Source organism: Manis javanica, chromosome 11, assembly GCF_040802235.1.
Source record: "Manis javanica isolate MJ-LG chromosome 11, MJ_LKY, whole genome shotgun sequence".
In the NCBI taxonomy this organism is placed as follows: domain Eukaryota; kingdom Metazoa; phylum Chordata; class Mammalia; order Pholidota; family Manidae; genus Manis; species Manis javanica.
The window spans coordinates 72,907,077-72,927,420 of NC_133166.1; the positions used below are offsets into that span (position 1 = coordinate 72,907,077).

The following is a 20,344-nucleotide window of genomic DNA, read 5'->3' on the forward strand; positions in this document are numbered from 1 at the left end:
CTCTTGAACATAAGTAAGAGCAGTTTTTTCCTGGACATATCTCCTCAGGCAAGGGAAACAAAAAATGAATAAGTGGGACTATATCACACTAAAAAGCTTCTGTACAACAAAGGGCACCATCAGTAGAACAAAAAGACATTCTACAGTATGGGAGAATATATTCATAAATGACTCATCTGATAAGGAATTAACATCCAAAATATATGAAGAGCTCACATGTCTCAACACCAAAAAAGGATATAACCCAATTAAAAAATGGGCAGAGGATCTGAACAGACACTTCTCCAAAGAAGAAATTCAGATGGCCAACAGGCACATGAAAAGATGCTCCACATCACTAATCATCAGGGAAATGCAAATAAAAACCACAATGAAATATCACCTCATATCAATTAGGGTGGCCACTCTCCAAAAGACAAGAAATAACAAATGCTGGTGAGGATGCAGAGAAATGGGAACTTCCTACATTGTTGGTGGGAACATAAATTGGTGCAACTGTTATGGAAAGCAATATGGAGGTTCCTCAGAAAACTAAAAATAGAAATACCATTTGATCCAGTAACTCCACTCCTAGGAATTTACCCAAGGAAAACAAAATCCCTGGTTTGAAAATGCCTCCTTTATCACCACACTATTTGCATTAGCAAAGATATGGAAGCAACCTAAGTGTCCATCAATATTCGAATGGATAGAGAAGATGTAGTACATATACACAATGGAATATTACTCAGCCACAAAAAGAAACAAAATCCTCCCATTTGCAACAATGTTGATAGATCTAGAGGGTATTATGCTTAATGAAATTAGCCAGGCCGAGAAAGACAAATACCATATGATTTCACTTATTTGTGGAGTATAAAAACAAAGCAAAACAGAAGGAACAAAATAGCAGTAGACTCATAGACACTGAAAAGGGACTAGTGGTTACTAAGGGTGAAGGGGCTGGGGAGGAAGAGGGGGAGGGTGAAGAGGATAAAGGGGCACAATAATTCACAATCACAATACAAATTGGTCACAGGGATGCTAGTACAGCATGGAGAATACAGTTAATGATTCTGTAACATCTTACTACACTGATACTGCACTGATAACCACACAAGAGGGGTGAGGATCTAATAATATGGGTAACTATTGAACCACTGTGTTTTATATTTGAAACCAATGTAACATTGTTTATCAATGACACTTTAATTTTTTTTAAATGTACCCTGAATGAGATTTACAGGAAGCTAGAAATTGCAGAGGAAAAGATTTGTGAACATGAAGACACAGCAATAGTACCTGTAGTACAACTTCAAGTGGCCAAACAACTGAAATTCAAAAAGAAAGGACAGATGGAGGCACAGAAAAAGTCTTTAAAGAATTTTTTCCAAATTAGTTGAAAAACCTTATAAATTCCACAGATGCAAGAAACTCAATGAACACCAAGCAGAAGAAATATGGAGAAAACTACACAAATATACATCACAATCAAATTGCCCACAACTAATGATAAAGAGAAAATCTTAAAAACAGCCAGAAAAAGAAAACACCACATATAGTAGAACAAAGATATGAATGACATTACACTTCACTATGAAAACAACAGAAGCCAGAAGACAGGCAGCTATTTAAGTGCTAGAAAAATAGTCAATACTGACTTCTATACCCAGCCAAAATATATTTCAATAAATACTTTTGCAGACATACAAAAATTGAAAAAATGCATACCTTAGAGGAATCCCCAAAGTCAACAGTTAAAACCTGGCTGGACCCTTCGAATCTATATCAGGGTTATAAATGAACTCATGACCAACAAAATCTGTCCATCAAGAAATGTTACAGAAAGTCCTTCAAGGAGAAGGAAAATTATAATGCATGAAGATCTGGATCTATACAACAGAACGAAAGCACCAGAATAGTAATTAATGCAGGTAATTTTTTTTCTACATCTCATATGCATAAGAAATTACATAAATTTAGTGCCTTAAAACTACACCCATTTATTATTTCATGTATCCACAGATCAGGAGTTTGGATGCAGGTCAGCTGAGTCCTGTGCCCATGGTATCATCAAACTAAAACCAATGTACAAGGACTGAGTCCCTCTGTCTGTCTGGCTATTGGCTTAGGAACACTCAGCTCCTGGAGGCTGCTCTGGGGTCCTGGCCACCTGGCCCCTCCATAAATAGTCACAGCATGATTGTCTCCTTCTTCAATATAAGCAGGGGAGACAGGCTCAAGATGGCAGCATGAGTAAAGCAGCAGAAATCTCCTACCAGAACCACATATACTTTGAAAATACAGCAAATACAGCTATTCCTAATAGAGAGACCAGAAGGTACAGCACAACAACCAGGCTATATCTACATATGCAAGAACTCAGCATCTCATGAAAAGGGTAAGATGCAAAGCCATGACCCAGCGGGACCAGAACACTCCCTCACCCCAGCTCACCGGAGGGAGGAAAAGAATCAGAGTGGGGATGGAGTGGAAGCACAGGACTGCTAAATAACAAGCCCTAGTAATCTGCACCAGGACCACAGACACACATTGCATGGTGTACTGGATATTAGAGAAAGGGAAAAGTAAAATCCAAGACTGAGACTGTGAGTGGGACCCCACAGCCGGCTCCCCTAGAACAAAAGAAAAGTGGACACTTTAAAAGTCTTAAAGGGACAAGGGCTTAACAGCTCGACAAAATCGTCCCAGCACACTCAGCCCAACAGGCTGGGAATCTTAAGGAACTTTAGGTGCCCTAACCCCCTGGGTGGCAACACAGCTCTGAAGCCCCTCACAGTGATAAGCAGCCTGTCATTCATTCCCCGCCACTAACACTGCAAGTAAACTCAGTGACCCGCCACTGCTGAAGACCAGCTGGGGAGCAGCCCTGCCAACAGCAACCACACAGAGATCTCTACCAGTGCACAGCTAACCAGGACAGACACAGAGGCTGCCGCCAGCTCGCAGCTGCACGGCACAGACAGAGGATGCTGAAACAAGATCCAGAAGACATGAAGGGGCACCATTCTTGCAGGAGAACACACCCGGCCCAGCATGTCTGAGAGACCCCACAGTGCCATAGGCTATCACAAGGGCTTCCCTGCCCACAGCAGCTAAGGAGATTGACATAGAGACTGCTCCCTGTATGCGGGTAACTGGCACAGGCAGTGGAGAAGGGGAAGGCAACCAGCAAGCAAGAAGTGACTTTGTTCTCCAAGCTGACACACGTGCCACCTGCCAGCAATCAGTTCTATTGCCATGAAAAGGGAGAAGAACCTGTTCCAGTAAAAAAATCACTCAGACAACCCCAGAGAGAGGGCCTGGTGAGATAGATATAACCAATCTTCCTGAAAAAGATTTCAAATAAAAGTCATAACCATGCTGATGGATCTGCAGAGAAATATGCAAGAGCTAAGGGATAAAGTCTGGAGGGAGATAACAGAAATGAAACAATCAATAGAAGGACTTAAGAGCAGACTGGATGAGGCGCAAGAGACAGTTAAACAAACACAAATCAGAGAACAGGAATACAGAGAAGCTGAGGCAGACAAAGAGAAAAGGATATCTAGGAATGAAAGAATATTAAGAGAACTATGTGACCAATCCAAAAGGAACAACATTCGCATTATAGGGGAACCAGAAGAAGAAGAAGAGAGGGAAAGGTATAGAAAGTGTATTTGAAGAAAAAATTGCTGAAAACTTCCCTAAACTGGGGAAGGAAATACTCTCTCAGACCATGGAAGCCCAAAGACATCTCAACACAAGGGACCCAAGGAGGACAAACACCAAGATATATAGTAATTAAAATGGCAAATATCAACGACAAGAACAAAGTGTTAAAGGTAGGCCGAGAGGGAAAAAAGATCACATACAAAGGAAAACCCTTCAGGCTATCATCAGACTTCTCAGCAGAAACCTTACAGGCCAGAAGAGAATGGCATGATATAATTAATGCAATGAAACAGAAGGGCCTTGAACCAAGAATACTATATCCAGCACGATTATCATTTAAATATGAAGGAGGGATTAAACAATTCCCAGATAGGCAAAAGTTGAGGGAATTTGGCTCCCACAAACCACATCTATAGGGTATTTTAGAGGGACTGCTCTGGGGGAAGTACTCCTAAGGCTAAATAGATGTCACCAGAGAAAATAAAATCACAGCAAAGAAAGCAAACCAACCAAATACTAACTAAAGACAAAAAATAAAATCAACTACCCACAAAGGCAGTCAAAGGGAACACAAAAGAGTACAGAATAAAACACCTAACATATAAAGAATGGAGGAGGAAGAATAACAAGGGAGAGAAATAAGAATCATCAGACTGTGTTTATAAGTGTAATAAGACAGTTAAGTTAGATGGTTAGATAGTAAAGAAGCTAACCTTGAACCTTTGGTAACCACGAATCCAAAGCCTGCAATGGCAATAAGTATATATCTATTGATAATCACCCTAAATGTAAATGGACTAAATGCACCAATCAAAAGACACAGAGTAATAGAATGGATAAAAAAGAAGACCCATCTATATGCTGCTTACAAGACTCACCTCAAACACAAAGACATACACACACTAAAAGTGAAGGGATGGAAAAAGATATTTCATGCAAACAATAGGGAGAAAAAAGGAGGTGTTGCAGTACTTATATCAGACAAAACAGACTTCAAGACAAAGAAAGTAACAAGAGATAAAGAAGGACATTACATAATGATAAAATGGTTAGTCCAACAAGAGGATATAACCATTATAAATATCTATGCACCCAACACAGGAGCACCGACATATGTGAAAAAAATACTAACAGAATTAAAGGGGGAAATAGAATGCAATGCACTCATTTTACGATACTTTAACATACCACTCACACCAAAGGACAGATCAATCAGACAGAAAATAAGTAAGGACACAGAGGCACTGAACAATGCACTAGAACAGATGGACTTAACAGACATCTACAGAACTCTACACCCAAAAGCAGCAGAATACACATTCTTCTCAAGTGCACATGGAACATTTTCCAGGATAGACCACATACTAGGCCACAAAAAGAACCTCAGTAAATTAAAAAAGACTGAAATTCCACCAACCAACTTTTCAGACCACAAAGGTATAAAACTAGAAATAAGTTGTACAAAGAAAACAAAAAGGCTCACAAACACATGGAGGCTTAACAACATGCACCTAAATAATCAATGGATCAATGACCAAATTAAAACAGAGATCAAGTAATATATAGAAACAAATGACAACAACAGCACAAAGCCGCAACTTCTGTGGGGCGCAGCACAGACAGTTCTAAGAGGAAAGCACATAGCAATCCAGGCCTATTTAAACAAGGAAGAACAATCACAAATGATTAGTCTAAAGTCACAATTATTGAAACTGGAAAAAAAAAGAACCAATGAGGCCCAAAGTCAGCAGAAGGAGGGACATAATAAAGATCAGAGAAGAAGTAAATAAAATTGAGAAGAATAAAACAACAGAAAAAATCAATGGAACCAAGAGCTGGTTCTTTGAGAAAATCAAGAAAATGGTTTGTGGGAGCCAAATTCCCTAGGCAGACTTATAAGTGAAAAAGAGAATCTATACACGTAAACAGAATCAGAAATGAGGAAGGAAAAATCATGACGGACCCCACAGAAATACAGAGAATTATTAGAGAATACTATGAAAATCTATAGGCTAACAAGCTGGATAACCTAGAAGAAATGGACAACTTCCTAGAAAAACACAACCTTCCAAGACTGACCAAGGAAGAAACAGAAAGTCTAAACAGACCAATTACCAGCAAAGAAATTGAATCAGTAATAAAAAAACTACCCAAGAACAAAACTCCTGGGCCAGATGGATTTACCGTTGAATTTTATCAGACATTTAGAGAAGGTATAATACCCATCCTCCTTAAAGTTTTCCAAAAAATAGAAGAAGAGGGAATACTTCCAAACTCATTCTATGAAGCCAGCATCACTTTAACACAAAAACCAGGCAAAGACACCACAAAAAAGAAAATTACAGACCAATATCCCTAATGAACATAGATGCAAAAATATTCAACAAAGTACTACCAAACCGAATTCAAAAATACATCAAGATGATCATACACCATGATCAAGTGAGATTCATCTCAGGGATGCAAGGATGGTACAACATTCGAAAATCTATCAACATCATCCACCACATCAACAAAAAGAAGGATAAAAATCACATGATCATCTCCATAGATGCTGAAAAAGCATCTGACAAAATTCAACATCCATTCATGATAAAAACTCTCAACAAAATAGGTATGCAGGGCAAGTACCTCAACATAATAAAGGCCATATATGACAAACCCACAGTTGACATCATACCTAACAGCAAGAAGCTGAAAGCTTTTCACCTAAGATTGGTAACAAGACAGGGATGCCCACACTCCCCACTTATTCAACATACAAAGTATTGGAGGTCCTAGCCAAAATCAGACAAAACAAATAAATAAAAGACACCCATATTGGTAAGGAAGAGGTCAAACTGTCACTATTTGCAGATGACATGATATTGCTCATAAAAAACCCCAAAGACTCCACTCCAAAACTACTATAACTAATATCTGAATTCAGCAAAGTTGCAGGATACAAATAATACACAGAAATCTGTTGCTTTCCTATACACTAACGATGAACTAGCAGAAAGAGAAATCAGGGAAAAATTTCATTCACAATTGCATCAAAAAGAATAAAATACCTAGGAATAAACCTAACCAAGGAAGTGAAAGACCTGTACCCTGAAAACTACAAGACGCTCTTAAGAGAAATTAAAGAGGACACTAACAAATGGAAATTCAACCCATGCTTTTGGGTAGGAAGAATTAATACTGTCAAAATGGTCATCCTGCCTAAAGCAATCTACAGATTCAATGCAATCGCTATCAAAATAACAACAGCATTCTTCAATGAACTGGAATAAATAGTTCTAAAATTCATATGGAACCACAAAAGACCCTGAATAGCCAAAGCAATCCTGGGAAGAAAGAATAAAGCATGGGGATCTCGCTTCTCAACTTCAAGCTTGACTACAAAGCCACAGTAATCAAGACAATTTAGTAGTGGCACAAGAACAGAGCCACAGACCAGTGGAACAGAATAGAGACTCCAGATTTTAACCCAAACATATATGGTCAATTAATAAATGATAAAGGAGCCAAGGATATACAATGGGGAAAGGATAGCCTCTTCAACAGCTGATGTTGGCAAAACTAGACAGCTACATGTAAGAGAATGAAACTGGATCATTGCCTAACCCCATACACAAAAGTAAATTTGAAATGGATCAAAGACCTGAATGTAAGTCATGAAACCATAAAACTCTTAGAAGACAACATAGGCAAAAATCTCTTGGACATAAACATGAGCAACTTCTTCATGAACATATCTCCCTGGGCAAGGGAAACAAAAGCAAAAATGAACAAGTGGGACTATATCAAGCTGAAAAGCTTCTGTACAGCAAAATACACCATCAATAGAATAAAAAGGCATCCTAACAGTATTGGAGAATATATTCATAAATGACATATCCAATAGAGGGTTGACATCCAATTATATAAAGAGCCCCCTCTCCTCAACAAACAAAGAGCAAATAAGCCAATTAAAAAATGGGCAGAGGATAAGTACAGACAATTCTCCAAAGAAGAAATTCAGATGGCCAATAGACACATGAAAAAATGCTCCACATCGCTAGTCATCAGAGAAATGCAAATTAAAACCACAATGCGATACCACCTCACACCATTTAGGATGGCCACCATCCAAAAGACAAACAACAACAAATGTTGGCGAGGGTGTGGAGAAAGGGGAACCCTCTTATACTGCTGGTGGGAATGTAAATTAGTTCAACCATTGCGGAAAGCAGTATTGAGGTTCCTCAAAAAACTACAAATAGAAATACGATTTGACCCAGGAATTCCTCTCCTAGGAATTTAAGAATGCAGCATCCCAGTTTGAAAAAGACATATGCACCCCTATGTTTATCGCAGCACTAGTCAAGAAATGGAAGCAACCTAAGTGTCCATCAGTAGATGAATGGATAAAGAAGATGTGGTACATATACACAATGGAATATTATTCAGCCATAAGAAGAAAGAAATCCTACCATTTGCAACAACATGGATGGAGCTAGAGGGTATTATGCTCAGTGAAATAAGCCAGACAGAGAAAGACAAGTATCAAATGATTTCCCTCATGTGTGGAGTATAAGAACAAAGAAAAAACTGAAGGAAAAAAACAGCAGCAGACTCACAGAACTCGACAATGGACTAACAGTTACCAAAGGGAAAGAGACTGGGGAGGATGGGTGGGAAGGGAAAGAGAAGGAGGAACAAGGGGCATTACAATTAGCACACATAATGTAGGGGGAGGGGGACACGGGGAAGGCAGTACAGCACAGAGAAGACAAGTAGCGATTCAGTAACACCTTACTAGTCTGATGGACAGTGGCTGTAATGGAGTATGTGGTGGGGACTTGATAATGGGGGGAGTCTAGTAACCATAATGTTGCTCATGTAAATGTACATTAATGATACCAAAATTTAAAAAAAAGGTCAGCAAGGGAAATCTCTCTCACTTCCAGTCTTTGACCCCTTGACCATCTTTTAAAGGGTCACTTGATTAAATTACGCCCATCTAGAATAATCTCTATTTTACTTAACTCAAGGCTAATTGATTAGTGACCTGATCACAGAGTGAAATCCATTAGATTCACAAATCCCATCCACACTCAAGAGAAGATTATCCTGACTCCCTGTGTGAATTCTTCTTACCACAGTAAATATAAAACCTTTTACTTATTTAAATCTCTTTATGAGAGAGTTGACTATTTAAAGCAAAAATAATGTATTCTGTTGTTTATAGCACACCTACAAATAAAATGTATGACAACAAGATCACAAAGGATGGACGGGAAGACTGGAAGTAAACTGTTGTTAAGTTGTAATCTCCAAATGGTAAAAGATTATTTGAAAGTAGATTGGGACAAGTTAAAGACATATACTATAAACCCTAAAACAAACACTAAAATAAAAGGCAAAGTGTTATAGTTAGTATGCCAATAAAGTAAATAGAATGGAATCATGAAAAATACTAACTGATTCCCCCCCCAAAAAAAGTACAAAAAAAAGAGGAAAGGTAGAACAAAACCAGATGGGACAAATAAAAATAGGAAGATGGTGGATTTAAACCCAACCATATCAATAATCACATTAACTGCTGATGGTTTTAAAGGTACAACTTGGAAGGAAATGGTAAGTGGAGCCATTTCTGGTTCCACTCTTTGGTTTCCAGGCCAGTATATTCTGCCTGTTGGATACAAGGTATCATATAATGGTTTATTCACTTAGGATGTATTCTGCCTTCTGGAGGATAGTGTTCCATCCTCACAGGGTACCACCTCCAAGTTAATGCCTCAGCTGTAACTTCTAAAGATGACTCCATGCTCTCTCAACCTCACAGCTCCTGAGTAATGCAGTATGTTATGGGAACAATGGATCCCATAACCACATAACCACTGCTGCATCTACTCTGCTGTCCTTCTGGTTACCTGGTACTTGGCCATTTTATGTGGGATCCTATGTTGGTGGATCAAACAACGAACCCCTCAGATAGTGGTGCTGGCTGAGACCCTAAAGGCGGGAAAGACAAACCCATACCTGGCACATGTGTCTACTGCAGGAAAGATGAATCACTCTACCTTCCAGGGAAGGGGTCTAAGGTAATCAACTTGCCACCAAGTGGCTGGTCGGTATTCTCAAGAGATGATGACCTATCAGGAGCTTAACGCTGATCTCTGTTGCTGGAATACTGGGCATTCAGCAGCAGCAGTCTCTGTATCAGCCTTGGTGAGTGAGAGTCCATGCAGTTTTACCCATGCGACCTCCATCCTGCTAGAAAGGCTACTCCATTCATGTACCCATTGTGCTAGCACCAGGGGGACCAGTGAAAAGGCTAGCTGACCTCAGCTAGCCAAGTCATTCTGCCTACTTGGTCATTTAGTGCCTCTTCTATAGTAGATGCTATGAGCCAGACCTGGTCCAGGGCTGTATTTATTACCTGGCTTCTGTTTACCCCCCAGGCTTACAGACAGCCTAATAACACTTTGGGTTCCAAAGAATCTATTGTAATTCTGACCTGGTATAGAGCATTCACTGAAATGTCAGAACATTCCCCTTTCTCCAGTAGTTACCCACATAAACGGCAACAGCTCATTTGGAGGAGGATTAGGATATTTATTGCCATACAACCTCGCCATGGTGCTACAGGGTCCTTCCTTGGTGGAGATCTGGCCTCTTCTTCAGTCAGTTCTGGATCTGAAAACTGGCTCATGTCTGGAAAGTAGACAAAAGATTGTGATTTTTTAATTGTTGGCAGCTGACCTCAGTCTCCTGGTTATCCTTCCTTGGTTGTTTATACTGAGCAATCTCCTTGGTGCCTGTCTATCTTCCCCAAAGTATACTGTGATCTGTTAACCAACTCCGTAGCTCCCTGAGGGTCTGGTCCCCAAGGCTATCACTCTGGCCTTGCCTGCCATTACAATGATAGGCATGATTCCCATCTTGCTGCTGATAGGTAAGTGCTGGTCTCTATTATTTTGGGATTCTACCATCTCCACTTTTATAAGAGAACTCAGTTCTAAAGCAGTGGCAGCTAATGTTAGCCCTGGCCTGAGGAGAACACTCACCACCAAGCTTCTCCATGGTGCTGGTGCCCCCTCCTCAGAAAGTACCTTATTACTTTGGGAAACAGTGTTCTCAGACCTGCCCATCTAATACAATCAGTGGTGGACTTTTCAGCATTAATATTTCCACTCTAGCATGCTTTCTCTGAGCCTTTTGAGCCCTTATTTCACTGTCTGCCTTAGCATTTCTGACATTTCTACTTCAGTTAACATGAACAATCACTTTTTCCAAGCTTCCAAGACCATCCTAGCAGCATATTAGAACCATCAACTGTTACCTTTACCAATATATCAAATTCTGTATCATGAGAACATGGTCCCATATGGATGAACTTCCATCATCCAACTTCATGTCCTCTGTGACCCAGAGCCTCAGAATTCATTCCCACATGTACACCCCAGCTCCTGTTAGTAAAGCTGCTGAGGTCTCATGGCTCCTGCAGGGCACAGGCCCTGCCCACCCACCACTTCTCCAGCCAGGTCGTGTCATGACTCAACTTATTGGCTTAGCAGCAACATCCTTAAGTAAGAGGGAGTGCCAGCCTGTAGCAGAGAGGAACAGCTGACTTCTATGTGCCTGGAAAGCTCAGAGGTATAGAGAGGAACAAGACTTTATTGGCCCAGATGTCCCCTGCACGACTCAGGATTTCACTCTGCTCCACTCAAGGCCCTGACCTTGGAGTAGCAACTCGAAAAAACTGAGAATTCCACACCCTCCGAGACATTGCTACTCTTATAATTAAATTCTGAGCCTGATCCTCATATTTTTCCTGTTTGGCAACAGCTTTCACACATAGCCTTCACTTGGTGATTAATCACCTGTAGTCTTCACTGTCTTTCTTCAATGCATTGACTGCCCTGAGGACAGCCCTCTGATTCTATCTTTCTCTTCTAAATTACTACTTCCCACTTAATTGACAAATGCCTGACATATTCTCCTGGCCAATGCATCGTTTCTGCTGGTATCTCATTCCAGTTCACACCTGTGGAAGGTTGGATGATTGCATCACTATGACATGCCAGGGGCAATCCATGCCCTTCCATTAGCACTGGGTGTGTGTGGCTTTGCCATTCTGCAGGAGGGTGACAACGTACGTGTTCAATACAGACTTGGGGAATGGGTGGCCCAAAGGCTACTTGACTGTTTGGATGGGTTCATGGGTACACAAGTAGGATTCCACTAAACTCCACTTGATTTGCCTGAGAAATAGCTAAAAACCACTGGCATTTCCTAACCAGGGATTTTCCTTTAGTAAGAGCACGATAAACAGAAATAGAAAAAGGCAACCCCTTAGGGGCCTCTGAATTCACAGTAATTAATAATAAATCAGCAAAACTCACAAGTGAAATGCACAATTCATTAATCAACTTGAATATGCCCCTGAACACCAATATAAATTTTTAAAAACTTCCATTAGAATCAATGTTCAGGGGCAGAATCAAGATGGCAGTATGAGTAGAGCAGCGGAAATCTCCTCAGAAACAATACATATTTGTGAAAATACAACAAATATAACTCTTCCTAAAAGAAAGACCAGAAGACACAGAACAATAGCCAGACTATATCCACACCTGCGAGAACCCAGCAAAGGGGGTAAGATACAAGCCGCGGCCCGGCGGGACCTGAGGGCCCCCCACCTCAGCTCCCAGCAGGAGGAGAGGCGTCGTAGCGGGGAGGGAGAGGGAGCCCAGGACTGCTAAATAGCCAGCCCTAGCCATCCACACCAGAGCACAGACACACAGTGAGTGGTATGCTGGTTACTAGGGAAACAGGACAGTAAGACCTATGAGCGGGTCCCTGCAGCCGGTGCCCCTGGGACAAAGAAAAGCAAGTGCTTTTTGAAAGTCTTAAAGGGACAGTGACCCTACAGCTGGACAGAAACTTCCCAGGACACTTAGCCCAGCAACTGGAAATCCCGGGGAACTCCGGATGCCCTAACCCACTGGGCAGCAGTGCAGCTCAGAGGTCCCTCATGGAGATAAAAAGACTCCCAGCCATTTCCCCTCTGACGTGGCTCCGCCATATTGGAGCAGCAGCCTGAGGCAGGCCACACCCACAGCAACAGCAGAGCTAAACTCCACAGTGGCCGGGCAAGAAACAGAAGTCCCATTTGCGTGCAGCTGCCCAGCACAAGTCGCTAGAGGTCGCTGTTCTCCCAGAAAAGGAAGGCCACAAACCAGCAAGAAGGGATGTTCTCCCAGCCATCACATGCGCCAGCTCCGCAAAATATCTCTATCGACATGAAAAGGCAGAAGAATTTGATATAGACCAAAATCACACAGTCAACCCATGAGAAGGAGATAGACCTAACCAATCTCCCGGAAAAAGAATTAAAAATAAAGGTCATAACATGCTGACGGAGCTGCAGAGAAATATGCAAGAGCTAAGGGATGATGTTTGGAGGGAGATTACAGAAATGAAACAATCTCTGGAAGGATTTATAAGCAGAATGGATAAGATGCAAGAGGCCACTGATGGAATAGAAACTAGAGAACAGGAACATATAGAAGCTGACACAGAGAGAGATCTCCAGGAATGAAACAATATTAAGAAAACTGTGACCAATCCAAAAGGAACAATGTCTGCATTATAGGGATACCAGAAGAAGAAGAGAGAGAAAAAAGGGATAGAAAGGGTATTTGAAGAAATAATTTCTGAAAACTCCCCCAAACTGGGGGAGGAAATAATTGATCAGACCATGGAAGTACACAGAACTCTAAACAGAAGGGAGCCAAGGAGGACAACACCAAGACACATAATAATTAAAATGGCAAAGATCAAGGACAAGGACAGAGTTTTAAAGTCAGCTAGAGAGAGGAAAAAGGTTACCTACAAAGGAAAACCCATCAGGCTATCATCAGACTTCTCAACAGAAAACTTACAGGCCAGAAGACAATGGCATGACATATTTAATGCAATGAAACAGAAGGCCTTGAACTAAGAATACTGTATCCAGCACAATTATCATTTAAATATGAAGGAGAGATTAAACAATTCCCAGACAAGCAAAAGTTGAGGGAATTTGCCTCCCAAAAACCACCTCTACAGGGTATTTTATAGGGAATGTTCTAGATGGGAGCACTCCTAAGACTAAATAGATGTCACCAGAGAAAATAAAATCGCAGCAAAGAAAGCAGACCAACCAAATACTAACTAAAGGCAAAAAATAAAATCAACTACCCACAAAGGCAGTTAAAGGAAACACAAAAGAGTACAGAATAAAACAACCAACATATAAAGAATGGAGTAGGAGGAATAAGAAGAGAGAGAAATAAAGAATCACCAGACAGTGTTTATAACAGCTCAATAAGCGAGTTAAGTTAGACAGTAAGATACTAAAGAAGCTAACCTTGAACCTTTGGTAACCACGAATCTAAAGCCTGAAATGGTAATAAGTACATATCTTTCAATAGTCACCCTAAATGTAAATGGACTGAATGTACCAATCAAAAGACACAGAGTAACAGAATGGATAAAAAAGCAAGACCCATCTATATGCTGCTTACAGGATACTCACCTCAAACCAAAAGACATGCACAGACTAAAAGTCAAGGGATGGAAAAAGATATTTCATGCAAACAACAGGGAGAAAAAAAGCAGGTGATGCAGTACCAGTATAAGACAAAATAGACTTCAAAACAAAGAAAGTAACAGGAGATAAAGAAGGACATTACATAATGATAAAGTGCTCAATCCAACAAGAGGATATAACCATTATAAATATATATATGCACCCAACACAGGAGCACCAGCATATGTGAAACAAATACTAACAGAACTAAAGGAGGAAATAGAATGCAATGCATTCATTTTGGGAGACTTCAACACACCACTCACTCCAAAGGACAGATCCACCGGACAGAAAATAAGTAAGGACACAGAGGCACTGAACAACACACTAGAACAGATGGACCTAATAGACATCTATAGAACTCTACACCCAAAAGCAACAGGATACACATTCTTCTCAAGTGCATATGGAAAATTCTTCAGAATAGACCACATACTAGGCCACAAAAATAGCCTCAGTAAATTCCAAAAGATTGAAATCCTACCAACCAACTTTTCAGACCACAAAGGCATAAAACTAGAAATAAATTGTACAAAGAAAGCAAAAAGGCTCACAAACACATGGAGGCTGAACAACATGCTCCTAAATAATCAATGGATCAGTGACCAAATTAAAATGCAGATCCAGCAATACATGGAAATAAATGACAAAAACAACACAAAGCCCCAACTACTGTGGGATACAGCAAAAGTAGTCTTAAGAGGAAAGTATATAGCAATCCAGGCATACTTATAGGAGAAAGAACAATCCCAAATGAGTAGTCTAACATCACAATAATCGAAACTGGAAAAAGAAGAACAAATGAGGCCTAAAGTCAGCAGAAGGAGGGACATCATAAAGATCAGAGAAGAAATAAATAAAATTGAGAAGAATAAAACAATAGAAAAAAATCAATGAAACCAAGAGCTGGTTCTTTGAGAAAATAAAAAAAAAGACAAGCCTCTAGCCAGACTTATTACGAGAAAAAAAGAATCAACACACATCAACAGAATCAGAAACGAGATTGGAAAAATCACAACAGACTCCACAGAAATACAAAGAATTATTAAAGACTACTATGAAAACCTATATGCTAACAAGCTGGAAAACCTAGAAGAAATGGACAACTTCCTAGAAAAACACAACCTTCCAAGACTGACCAAGGAAGAAACACAAAAGTTTAACAAACCAATTACGAGCAAAGAAATTGAAGTGGTAATCAAAAAACTACCCAAGAACAAAACTCCCAAACCAGATAGATTTACCTTGGAATTTTATCAGACATATACAGAAGACATAATACCCATTCTCCTTAAAGTTTTCCAAAAAATAGAAGAGGAGGGAATACTCCCAAACTCATTCTATGAAGCCAACATCACCCTAATACCAAAACCAGGCAAAGACCCCACCAAAAAAGAAAAGTACAAACCAATATCCCTGAGGAACATAGATGCAAAAATACTCAACAAAATATTAGCAAACTGAATTCAAAAATACATCAAAAGGATCATACACCATGACCAAGAGGGTTTCATCCCAGGGATGCAAGAATGGTACAACATTTGAAAATCCATCAACATCATCCACCACATCAACAGAAAGAAGGACAAAAACCACATGATTATCTCCAGAGATGCTGAAAAAGCATTTGACAAAATTCAACATCCATTCATGATAAAAACTCTCAGCAAAATGGGTATAGAGGGAAAGCACCTCAACATAATAAAGGCCATATATGATAAACCCACAGCCAACATTATACTGAACAGCGAGAACCTGAAAGTTTTTCCTCTGAGATCGGGAACAAGACAGGGATGCCCACTCTCCCCACTGTTATTCAACATAGTACTGGAGGTCCTAGCCATGGCAATCAGACAAAACAAAGAAATACAAGGAATCCAGATTGGTAAAGAAGAAGTTAAACTCACTATTTGCAGATGACATGATATTGTACATAAAAAACCCTAAAGACTCCACTCCAAAACTACTAGAACTGATATCGGAATACAGCAAAGTTGCAGGATACAAAATTAACACACAGAAATCTGTGGCTTTCCTACACACTAACAATGAACCAATAGAAAGAGAAATCAGGAAAACAACTCCATTCACAATTGCATCAAAAAGAATAAAATACCTAGGAATAAACCTAACCAAAGAAGTGAAAGACCTATACCCTGAAAACTACAAGTCACTCTTAAGAGAAATTAAAGGGGACACTAACAAATGGAAACTCATCCCATGCTCATGGCTAGGAAGAATTAATATCGTCAAAATGGCCATCCTGCCCAAAGCAATATACAGATTTGATGCAATCCCCATCAAATTACCAGCAACATTCTTCAACGAACTGGAACAAATAGTTCAAAAATTCATATGGAAACACCAAAATAGCCAAAGCAATCCTGACAAAGAAGAATAAAGTGTCGGGGGGGGGGATCTCATTCCCCAATTTCAAGCTCTACTACAAAGCCATAGTAATCAAGACAATTTGGTCCTGGCACAAGAACAGAGCCACAGACCAGTGGAACAGATTAGAGACTCCAGACATTAACCCAAACATATATGGTCAATTAATATTTGGTAAAGGAGCAATGGACATATAATGGCAAAATGACAGTCTCTTCAACAGATGGTGCTGGCAAAACTGGACAGCTACATGTAGGAGAATAAACTGGACCATTGTCTAACTCCATACACAAAAGTAAATTCAAAATGGATCAAAGACCTGAATGTAAGTCATGAAACCATAAAACTCTTTGAAAAAAACATAGGCAAAAACCTCTTAGACATAAACATGAGTGACCTCTTCTTGAACATATCTCCCTGGGCAAGGAAAACAACAGCAAAAATGAACAAGTGGGACTATATTAAGCTGAAAAGCTTCTGTACAGCAAAAGACACCATGAATAGAACAAAAAGGTACCCTACAGTATGGGAGAATATATTTGTAAATGACAGATCCGATAAAGGCTTGACATCCAAAATATATAAAGAGCTCACCCACCTCAACAAACAAAAACAAATAATCCAATTAAAAAATGGGTAAAGGAACTGAACAGTTCTCCAAAAAAGAAATACAGATGGCCAACAGACACATGAAAAGATGCTCCACATCGCTAATTATTAGAAAAATGCAAATTAAAACCACAATGAGGTATCACCTCACACCAGTAAGGATGGCTACCATCCAAAAGACAAACAACAACAAATGTTGGCAAGGTTGTGGAGAAAGGGGAACCCTCCTACACTACTGGTAGGAATGTAAATTAGTTCAACCATTGTGGAAAGCAGTATGGAGGTTCCTCAAAATGCTCAAAATAGACTTACCATTTGACCCAGGAATTCCACTCCTAGGAATTTACCCTAAGAATGCAGCAGCCCAGTTTGAAAAAGACAGATGCACCCCTATGTTTATCGCAGCACTATTTACAATAGCCAAGAATTGGAAGCAACCTAAGTGTCCATCAGTAGATGAATGGATAAAGAAGATGTGGTACATATACACAATGGAATATTATTCAGCCATAAGAAGAAAGAAATCCTACCATTTGCAACAACATGAATGGAGCTAGGGGGTATTATGCTCAGTGAAATAAGCCAGGTGGAGAAAGAGAGATACCAAATGATTTCACTCATATGTGGAGTATAAGAACAAAGGAAATACTGAAGGAACAAAACAGCAGCAGACTCACAGAACCCAAGAATGGACTAACAGTTACCAAAGGGAAAGGACTGGGGAGAATGGGAGGGTAGGGAGGGATAAGGGTAGGGTAGAAGAAAGGGGGTATTATGATTAGTATGTTTAATGTGGGGGTGGGGGAAATGGGAGGGCTGTGCAACACAGGGAAGACAAGTAGTGATTCTACAACATCTTACTACGCTGCTGGACAATGACTGTAATGGGGTTTGTGGGGGAGACTTGGTGAAGGGGAGAGCCTAGTAAACATAATGTTCTTCATGTAATTGTAGATTAATGATAACAAGATGGATGGATGGATGGATGGATGGATGGATGGATGGATGGATGGATAGATGGATAGATAGATAGATAGATTAGATAGATAGATAGATAGATAGATAGATTAGATAGATAGATAGATAGATAGATAGATAGATAGATAGATAGATAGATAAATAGATAGATAACTATATAAAAAGAATCAATGTTCAGTCAGAAGAGCGGAAGGAGATGATTTCCTCAGATCTGAGGCCTCCCTGCCACTCTAGCCCTGGAACCCAGGGGATTACAGCAATCTGCATCACTCTCAGCCCTGCCTCCTTTAGGATCTTTATGGTACGATGACCATGCAAAGCCCAGGAAAGAGAAAGGAAAAGAGAGAATCTTAACATGGGAAAGTCCTGGCATTGTTTCCAGGTCAGTGCAGAGTTACAGGACCCCCACCCCCACCCTGGTTCTTCCCCAGTCATTTGTCAAATTGCAGAGAAGCCAGGATCTCTCCAATCATTGGGAAATCTTACAATTGTGGAGATCAATATCCTTTTTGTTCACTTGCCCTCCAGCGTACAGACAACCTTGCAGGTATGAATACAGGTCCATTAGTGCCCACCATGCTCATGAATATCAACTTCCACTTGAGTGGTTGAATGTCTCATTTCTGGATTATGATTATCAAAGGCTTTGCTGCTAAACACACATGCTCCATCCAGAGCCTGCAGTGTCCCGAGTCAAATTTGCTCCATTGCCATCGCTCCAGGAAAGATGTTCTCTGAGGATCACCAAAGGACAATGACACAGTGTCACAGACTCAGATTCATGTATTTGTCAGAGGTGAAGTTTCTGCTGACCTTAGGGTTTCATGAAAGTTAGAAGATGTATTTGAACAGCCTCCCAGAGGGTAAGGAGAATGGTTGCTTTTCCACTGTTCAAAGACCTTGTTAACAATTTCCTGTATTAAATTTCTCTGCTAAAAAAACCATAAACTACTTTTTGCTTCCCAACTAAACTAACACTCTGAGCCTAAAATGACCCCAGAAAAGAGACTCAAGTATGGTTATCTGGATGGGTTATCTGGGCTGACTTGGCTGGACTGTGATGAATACCTCACTGCCAGTGTAAATGGCTATCCTGGTGGTCCATGGTATGCAGGGGCACATGGTTACTTAAATTATCACCACTGGCTGCTTGGGATGAAGTGTTTATGGAAGGCAAGTTTTGAGGAGACCAGGTGGTGGCTGCAACTGGCCATATTGGGGACAATAAAGGCTTTAGATGGACTAGCTGCTTCTGAACACACTGGTGAATTTAAAGAAAAAAACTAAATGAAAATAAACAAGCCCAGGGCTTTACTATCTCAGTTAATGTCAAGGTTAGAGAACGAGAGAACTTGTATAACAGTGATAGAGAACCTCAGAGCCAATCCAGCTAAAAAATCAGACCTCAGATCTGATCCTGTAGGTTACAGAGTTATAATTAACAGACTCACGAGGACTCTTTGTGAAACTGTAAGTCTCTAATCAATCAACTAGTTACTGTTCCAGGTCTTCAGTAAAGATGTTAACAAGACCAGAGTGCTCCAACCATGAAGTCCATGCAAAGATCCAAAGGAAAGGCATTCCAGGCAGAGGGAACAGCAAGTTCAAGGCCCTGAAATGGAGCCAGCTTGGTGTGTAGGAGGGACAGAAAATGGCCAGTGTGGCTGGAGTGGAGTAAATGTGGAGAAGAGCAGAGGGAGATGTGGCCAGAGAGGCAGCAGGGGTTGGGGCTGGCAAGGCCACTGTGAAGACTTATTTTACCCTGGTTTAATAAAAGCCATTTCACATTGCTAAGCAGGTGTAGTACTAATGACCCAGACTCAGCACACACCCCACAGGCTAAAGGGCACAGTCCCCAAGATGACTGTTATTGCTTCAGATGCCAATTCCAATTTCAGGGGTCCTAAAGCCACCCAAACCCCAAACTTCTGGCCAACTGGCTAAAAATGCAGGATTTTCTATGACTCCCTCAGGTGCGATAATTCACTACAACTCACAAAACTCAGGATAGCACTATACTTATAATTACAGTTTTATCTTAAAGGATACAAATCAGGACCAGCCAAATGAAGAGACACAGAAAGCATAGTCTGGGAGGGTCCCAAATGT

General features: G+C 40.4%; 1 long non-coding RNA gene across 4 annotated transcripts in view; it reads right to left on the bottom strand.

Moving 5' to 3' along the window:
• The window catches only part of LOC118969192 (uncharacterized), a 159,359-nt gene that overhangs the window by 49,202 nt on the left and 89,813 nt on the right, over nucleotides 1–20,344 (bottom strand). For all 4 annotated transcript variants that reach the window (XR_012122742.1, XR_012122744.1, XR_012122743.1 and 1 more), the window contains exon 2: nucleotides 10,255–10,338. This is a non-coding gene — a long non-coding RNA (uncharacterized lncRNA). The remainder of the gene's footprint in view (nucleotides 1–10,254; nucleotides 10,339–20,344) is intronic.